Below are 9455 nucleotides of genomic sequence, written 5' to 3'. Positions count from 1 at the left end.
CCGGTACAGAGACTGCATTTCTGGCAGGCCTCCCGTGTGCCTGGGTCAGCACGGAAAGGGGGGGGTGTTTCCGCGTTCAGGGCAAGCAGACGGGCAGGGCGGCGGTGGCTGTATGCTGGGTGTCCCGTGTGACAGGCAGGGCGGTTGCTCCTCTTCTCGGCCTTTATTCGCCCGTATCACTGCTCCCTTTGTTCTGCCGCCACTGAGGCGCTCGGGCCCGGATCAGGCGGCAGCTGAGATCTGCCGGCCCATTGTGCTCCCGGACCGGGGCGGCTGCCAGCACGGGCTCTGCGTCGGAGCGGTCGGGGCCTTCACATGCATTCTTCCCGGGAACTGTTGGTACTTTTCCACTAGAACAGCAAAAACGGTGACGACAGAAGGAAACAAAGACAATGGCGGCTTACTTCCACAATGCCACCGATCCCAGTGCCCGTGTGCTATATGGCGGGTGCAAATCCCATTTTTATCACTGCAGGAAATGCAGTCTTTTGCAGGAGAAATCGGCCCTTCCCTGCGAGGAAGGTGGGCGCCCCTCCCCAAGCTACGGCACACAGACAAGTTTAGCTGATTTGAATAATACTTACAGGGAAAAAACAAGGTGCGACAAAAAACAAGCCATAAATATCCATGAAGATACAGCCTCCAACTGCTCCTGCAATCCAGCAAACAACGAAACAGCTAGACATCTGAAAGCTGCATCACAAATAAAACATTTAGCTACTGCAAGAACAGAGCTGGATAATGAACAATGCAAGGCCACTTAAAGAGACAGTACTTAGAAAAATAAAGATTTCTGTTTAAAAAAAAAAAGTTCGTCTTCCTCGTACGCACACCAGACTTATTGTGGCCTACAGTAATGTCACACTCTGCGATGGGTTGGCACCCCGTCCTGGGTTGTTCCATGTGCCTTCTGCCAGTAGCCCCTAGGACAGGCTCCAGACACTACGCAGCCCTGAATAGGACAAGCAGTTACAGAAAATGGATGGATGGAACAATGTCACACTGCATCTCATGCATTCATTTATCTCATCATTTATCTCATCCTAAATGTACCTGAGATGGACAATACATATAATATACATACATACTGGGGTTTGAAGCTTTAATACTTCTGGATGTAGGTTATTTTCATATAATCCATATAATTTTCATCTTCTTAGAGGGTTTTACCTTTTCATACATTTAAGAGTGCCAGTTACATGTCCTGAGGTGTCTGGGGTGAAGGCTTACTGTAAAACCTCTGCTGAGTACCGGCAGATCCGTCAGTGATGCACGAGGTATAAGTGCTCGGTAACTGAGTCGGCAGCATATCTGAGTCAGCGTGTTGCCCTGCTGTGACTCACTAGGTACACAACGTGTCCTCGGAGTCTGGGGCCCAGTAGGGTTTGCAGACACTGGTGCACTGACCTAGTGTCTATCTTCCTATTAAGAAATCAGGGGACGATGTCGTGTTGGAAAAAACAGCAAAAAAACAAAGGTTGACCACAAATCTCCTGCATCCAGCTGTAACCTAGTGGATAAGTTTGATAACAGGAATTCTGCACATGATATTGAAGACCAAGAAGTCATTAGAATATATGGGTGCACTCATTATAAGAGAGATTTCTGATTCTGAGGCAAAAGCCTATGTACTCTCAGGCTTCAATTATTCATTAGCCAATTATGGGTTAATGCATGGTGCAGGAAATGCTGATGGTTTTGCCTGCAGAATTAACTGCTAAACAGCATGAGCATGTTTAAGATTAATGCACTTTGTTAAAAACTTACCAATGCCATAAATATGAGACTCATTTTGAAATGTAACAAAATCTCCATCTCAGGCATATGATCAAAGAAGAACAATCTCTCAGAGACTTGAGATGTTTATAGTAACACCTTGGATCTGTAAATGAAAGCGTTCCCTAACAGAGAAGTCGTGTGTCTGCTTGCACTCTCATTTACATATGTAATATCATTGTAGGCCAGACGCATTTGTTTACAGCTCCTGTCACTTGAGACCACTCAAAATTAGCAAGCATATTGGGGGGGGAGGGCAGGGGGGGTTTCAGCGGGAGGTGCTGTTCACGCCGCCAGGGGCATTACATAACACGGGCACGGCACCAATGAGAGAGGTCTGTATTTGCCCAGTCCTTACGGCACCTGGTGCACGGGCCAAACTTCGATATGGTTAGTGAGAAGCCAAATGCGGGTACTAAATATCTATGACGGGGACACTGTACGGGAACACGGCTGTAACAGGATCACTGAACGGGAACACGACTGTGACGGGAGCACTGTATGGGGATACGGCAGTGACGGGAGCACTGTAAGAGGACACGGTTGTGACGGGAGCACTGTAAGAGGACACGGCTGTGACGGGAGCACTGTATTGGGATATGGCAGTGACGGGAACACTGTACAGGAACACGGTTGTGACGGGAGCACTGTAAGAGGACACGGTTGTGACGGGAGCACTGTAAGAGGACACGGCTGTGACGGGAGCACTGTAAGAGGACACGGCTGTGACGGGAGCACTGTAAAAGGACACGGCAGTGACGGGAACACTGTACAGGAACACGGTTGTGATGGGAGCACTGTAAGAGGACACGGCTGTGACGGGAGCACTGTACGGAGATACGGCTATGACGGGGACACTGTACGGGAACACAACTGTGACAGGAGCACTGTACAGGAACACGGCTGTAACAGGGACATGCCTCATTCTGCGGCAGCAGAGCACACACGTGTCGACCTGAGAGGCAGTGCTGCCATGTGACGCGCTTTGCCCAGGGCGGCTCTCTGCACAGGCAGGCGCTTAGTTGCCAGGTTGCCCTTGTTTACTCCCCTATCCCTGCAGGGTGCGGGGGGATGCTGCCTTGGCATGGCGGCTGCTGGGCCCACGGTGATGGGAGTGTGATGGCAACCCGACACCTTGGCTGGAACAATATTCAGTGTGGGACTGAAAAAAACCCTGGGTGGCGCGTGGGTGAGGAAGCCCAGGCAATCCCACAGGGAGGGGCTGGGACCAATATACAGTGAATATTAATAATCTATCTATGCCAATAAGTAGTATTTCCATATTCTTTTCAACTCAAATGCACTTAACAGCAACTGAAAAACAAAACAGCATTTTTGTCAGCATCCACTCTCTTAGAAGTATCTCTGTAATATGGCTATATATTACAGAATAAGCATGTGTATATTCCAAAGTATGTATACTTTTTTCTTATGTAAATAGATTGGTCATCTTTATGCATGCATCCATATGTAGATAGCTGAGGTCATGTGATATTTCATCGTCCTTTATAAGTGTTTCCCAATCCGGTCCTTGTCACCCACAGAGGAGCTGGGAGGGAGCAAAAACACGGACTGTCCGTGGCTCCCTGAGGACCGGGTTGGGAAACGCTGCTTTATGAGACGTTATGAAGACCATATACAGTACATACCCACCATCTGCTCATTGTATGATCGCATGGTCATACCTCTCAGGCAGTATAGTTTTACTTGATCATATTGCCCTTGAACACATACATCTTTGTGCAAATTAACTGAAACAAGTTGTCGCATCTATAAGCAGACTGGAAACAGTTAAGAAGGACATCACAGTCACAGTAATTAATAGTTATGGCCTTGGGTCTGGATTTAGGATCTTGTGGACTATAAAAATTGTATGGGAATAACCCAGGATGAGGTATCAATCTATCACCTGCATGAGATACCAATCCAGGTACCACACCATTCATGCCTATGGGGGATTTGGCAACTTTAGCATTTTTTTTGGACTGTGTGGGGGGGGGGGGGAACCAGAGAACCTGGAAGAAACCCCACAAGGACACATAGAGGTGCACGAACCCCAGAGGATTCACCTGAAACATACATGGATGGCTGAAGCACAGTCATACCACCCAGCTCTAACCCCACCCAAGCAGGCCTGCCCATCTACAGGCACAGTGCCTCCTCTGTCCATCCACTCAGTGCACTCTCTGCCCTGCTGGCTGTGCAAACCAGCAGGTCCCAGGCAACTGCACGCATGGCTGTGTGACAACTTGTTTCAATTAATGTGCTCAAGGGTGTATATAGATTCCCATGCTCAGAATTACTGAGTACACCCATGGGCACTGATTCCAGTTAAAGCCATCAACTATTTTCAGCTGCAGTGACAATGAATAGCAGTGCACATGCTGAATGAACGGTTTTTGCCCTTAATTAATGCTACTTGCTTTGAGTGTCGTAAATCAACAGCTTAGCGCTGAATCGGTGTTGTTTTTGCAACCAGGAGAATTTTGATTTGTTCCCTTATAATGATGTCATCTGTGTAGAGGGGGCAGGATTTGTCTATCGGCAGAAAAAAGCTGGCCAATTATGGAGCAGTGCTTGTAAAGCAGGGCTATTTTTGCTTGTACAGCCACCTCTGAGACACCAATACCCACCTTTAGACTATTGCTGCCCTCTTGTTCCTTACCTAAATAAATGACATATACTGTTGCTTATGGGATGGCGACACAGGGGAAGCGTAAAGGGGGGCCGTTGGTGGTGTGTGGTCACACGTGCACCGGATGTTTGCAGTGAGGTTAGACACCTCACCCCCCAGCTTGATTCACTCACGCTCCTTTGTCTCAGGGAGCAGCCTGAGTGTGCCGTGAGTGAGCGAGAGACTCAGCCGTGGAGGCTGCCCGCTTCAGCCATCTGCTCCTCGGCCCCAGGGCTCTGCACCGGCTGCACGCCTTCCCAAACAAGATTGATGGGACTGGGGCCAAGCGGAGGGCTGGAGGCCAGCCAGTGGAGGGGGGTGCAGCACAATTTGGAGGGGGGGGGGGGAGCAGCCGGTGGCACCTCGGGGACAGGCAGCAGGTCCCTGATGTAGCATGGTCAAATACTGCAAGTGCCACCATTGTTATGCTATCATACAACTTCTCAGTATAAGAAAAATCAATCCCCAGACATTCAGTGCTGAAAGGCAGCCATTTTTCATTAGATCCCATACAATATGGCCATAGGCACAAGCTTCAGGGATCCCTGCATCACCTGCTGTTGTGTCTGTAATCATGACCCCTGTGCCAGTTATCATGACCCCTGTGTCAGTAATCATGACTCCTTTATCAGTAATCATGACCACTGTGCCGGTAATCATGATCCCTGTGTCTGAAACAGTCTGAGGTGCATCCAGTCGACAAAATCAACCTACAGTATGGCCACACTAGGTGACTCTAAGGTGTCTAATGTTTTTAATCTCTTGGGAACCACTTAAGAAACAAGGAATTTATGACTGTGAAAAACTACAGTTTGCAAACAGAGCCACAGGACACTTGGACTAGAGGATGGAATGGAGCGATTTTATTGGCACTCACTAGATTTACTGTGCAGGAGAACCTAGCAACATGCGAACACTTAAGGTTTCGCTCTCAACCAGTAAACCTACAAGAGTTGATGACTGCTGGCACTCTCTCCCTAACACACACTGTAAACTTGTTTTATACTCTTGCGTCATTTGTCTGAGGTGAGTAGAGGAGCTTGCCACCGAACCATGACCTTGCTTGTACCATCCAAGCCCTCCCTGTTCCAGAAGGTTTTTTTTTGATAACGATAGACAGTGGTGTCCCAGTAAGGAGGATCTGAAACCCAAAACTTAAACTGCTTAGCACAACACTAGATCACTAGAAGAACAATATTAAAATATTCATGTAAATAAGTTTACATGTGTTTTAAGAGGTCTAAAATTAACCTATAGGTATTTTGACTGAATATGTGAGTGTGATGCATCATGAACACAGAAAGCTTAGCAGCTTAATGCAGACCTTGCATATCTAGTTAAGAGCACAAGAAACCTGATCTGCAGCAAGACAGACTCCGATCAGATGCCTCATGCCAATACAAAGAATACAGTGTAAAATATTCACCATGCTCCCTCGCTGGTCTTGCAAATAGCACAGCAGTGCCGTGATTCTTAATAACTATATTCAGCTAAAACCTCACAATGGTTTACATTCTGTTAATCATGACAGTGCTATGCCACCCAAAGCTATACAGCTAAGGTCTCCTGTTAGGCACGAGCAGGAGCCCTTGACTGGACTGGTATTGACCTACTGGTGCTGGAAACAATAATCGCAGATGCACATTAAAGCAGGCTAACCGACAGCTGACAGAACTGGCTCCTGAGTTAAGAGACTTCATTTTGCATTGATGTTTTAAGACAAATGCAGAATGTAAATGAAGATACTATTTTTGCTCTGGCCTCATTGCTTAGTAGTAGGAGTGTAGGAGAACCAAAATGCATGAACACTCTCACTCTCATCTAATTATGAGATCCAATCAGTGAATAAGGTGACAGCCGGCAGCCTAGGACGTCAGCTTCTGAGAGGGTGATGACTTAGCAAACCACTGGTGCCACTGCCCCCAACACCCTGCATGTTTAAGTAAGAGTGAAACTGAGCAGTGAAGCTGGCCTGGGGGGAATTTGTGATGTTGGTAGTTTGCTAAGTCAGTGTCCCGTCAGCAAAAGGTGCACCTACAGCTCTACATGGGCTTCGACCAGCACTGCTCAGATCCATCCGAAACTGGCTTTTGCAAAGCAACGAATCTGCAAACAAAATATTTCAAAATAAATAAAAGTAACAATTAAAAACAAAAATATATTTTTCAGAGTATTAAAAAGTCAGCTTATGAAAGTAAACGTCTGTGTGTACATCCAGAATAAATTTGCAAGCGAGACAAAGGGTCACTGAGCCCTGATCTTCATGCAGCTGCGGTATTGATCCCAGGTTTAAAGAGGCTTTTCTTCTCTTCGCATGTTGCTAATCTGATGCTAACTCCACATGCACTCATGTGACTAAAAGCCTCTTCTGTGACTGTGAAAACGTGTGGCTTGGCACTTATAATGGATGAAAAGCGAGCCGTGTGGAATACGCTGTTACATAATCCGGCCTCCTGCCGAGACACTCCAGCGTCACTGCTGCATTTTGCACAGTTAGAATTGGATGCTGAGCTGAAATGACGGGATAGGCAGCCCTAGCTTGGGACTTTTATAATCCCTTTGTTCCAAAACTGTTACCTACAAAACCGTCAAAGTGGTTTCATCCAGGTCATGCTGGGCAGCCGTATCACTAGAAGTGAGTCTAAGCTAAACCATTCAGTAAAATGGGTTATAAACGGGGGGGGGGGGGGGGGACATCCCCTCAGCATAACCAGTTTACTGTGACTCGTGCCTTTCAAAAGCCCCTTTTTGGGTTCGATCTGAATTGTGTCCTGCCAAATTTGAGCTGAGGGGTGCCTGTTGGCATTGTGCTGCCATGAACCCACCCCCACCCCACACACCTGAGTGATAGAGTGGAATAGAGGACCAGGAGGAGGAGCCGTGACCTGCTGACCCCTAGCAATGGGCCACCAGATGGCAGGAAGAAAGGAGAGTGGAGACTGGAGATATCAACAAAGTAGATCATGTCTGTATGTCATGCCCTGTTGCCTACTTGCTAACACTCCGATTTACTGAATAAGGCACATAACTGAAGGAGATGAACTGCTGTACTGAGGATTTCCTAAGAGAGACCTTTGTCTTTGCTGTATAGGTTTTGCTTCCTTCAAAGAAACTGTAGAGATCAGGAGAAAACAGTTTAAAATGTAAAAGGACTGATCAGATGTTATACATGCAGAAATACTCTTACAGAACCAATAAAAACCAACATAAAAAAAACTGAAAATGTTTATGAGGCAGTAAATCTGATTAAACTGGATAATGCATCCTTATCAGCAGGGGAAGGTGTGTGTGAGATCTTTTAAAAAGGCAAGATTTTCCTAGTGCGAATCATAAAGAATAGTGATTTCACAAAATTGTGTTCATAGTGACAAGGCTTAAATGCAACTATTCCACTTATAATCTATCATTTACTCGCTCATCTTCCAAGCATCTATCCAATACAGGGCAGTGGAGAGCCTGGAGCCCAACCTACGCAGTACAGAGCAGAAGACCTAGACAGGTCGCAGCCCATTACAGGGCGCGGACACAGTCAGCAACTCAGAGCCGCCAATTAACTTAACCGCATGTTTCTGGACTGCAGGAGGAAACCAAAACTGCCAAGAGGCCATCTTCAGAGGTAATGGCATAGAACAAAGATCAGAATTGTTCAGAATATGGTATGGTTATAGCATGAACTAAAAAAGTGAACAAACCAGAACAAAACTCTCCTATTTTGGGTATATTATGAGAAGAAACTGGAAAAAGCTGTAATGCTTGGAAAAGCTGAAAAGAAAGGAGAAAGTGGACAACCAGCAATAAGATGGACAGACTTATGGATAGATCACAGCAACAAACATACCTTTGGGAAGCCTGACAACCTTGAGGAAATTCCTGGAAAATGCTGTCTAAATGGCTTCAGGGAGTGAGGACAACTTCATGTCCTAATTATGATAAAACTAATAAACAGGAGAAGCATAGCTGCTCTTGTTCTCTACCCATGACTGGAGGAAGACTGCTTAAATACTTAAATATAAAATAATCAATTTCAGGATTGGTCTTTACATTTTGAGCCAGTGTCTGAAGCTCCACGACAGCCGAAAGGCTGGGAATGTGGCTCATGGGCAGAGCAGCATGGTGCAGCCAGGACGGTCCACATGCCAGCCTCTCCTCCAGCCACTGCCACCCTTTCTCGGCCCACTGGAAAACCAAACGAACGTGTGACTGAAAAGCTGGAGGTGCCGGCCACGTTCGGGGACGTGCATGAAACCTACAAGACCGAACCAGTCATCAGGGAGAGTATTTCTGCCAGAATAACTCAATGCGTTAAATGAGGTGTCAGTCAGGACGCCCAACACAGCAACACCTTCCCACTCTCAAAGAACTACAGTTTACCTACAAACAGCTACCAGACAGTCATCCATGGCTGAACTGCAGTGCTGTTACACAATTCTTTTCTGACCTTAAAGCTAAAAACATATAAACTTATGTCTGAGAAATAACCAGACATATGAGTTATATTCTAATCATTTTCTTCCAAGAAAAAAGGACAACATGTCGGCAATTAAAGTTGTATTATTTGGGACTATGCTTTCAAATAACGATATTTTAATGCCATATGTAGTTTCAGAGTAAATTCATAATTTATTCCTGAGTCAATCATTTTACATTCTTCAAAAAAGAAGAAAAAACACTCAAAAAAAGAGTACCAATTTGTACCTTTCCTTGTCACTGGGGATGTACCCTCAAGGGCAACTGTACCTTTTTAAACACAAAAATGGAAAATTAGGAGGAACATTTTGTACCACTGGGGATACATTGATGTTGTTTGTACCTTGGGGATGTTCCTCAGAGTCCATTTCTGTACATGTACATTTAGACTAAATGGTATATTTATCTACATCTAGGGTATAATTGGCAGACCATGGAGGGTACAGCTCCAGTGACAAACAAAAGTACAGATTGGTACCTTTTTCTTACAATATGCAATAATACAGGATTCTTTGTTGGCACTGATGTTATGTATGAT

Source organism: Paramormyrops kingsleyae, chromosome 9, assembly GCF_048594095.1.
Source record: "Paramormyrops kingsleyae isolate MSU_618 chromosome 9, PKINGS_0.4, whole genome shotgun sequence".
In the NCBI taxonomy this organism is placed as follows: domain Eukaryota; kingdom Metazoa; phylum Chordata; class Actinopteri; order Osteoglossiformes; family Mormyridae; genus Paramormyrops; species Paramormyrops kingsleyae.
The sequence above is the reverse complement of the archived record's forward strand: the minus strand, read 5'-3'. Positions refer to the sequence as shown.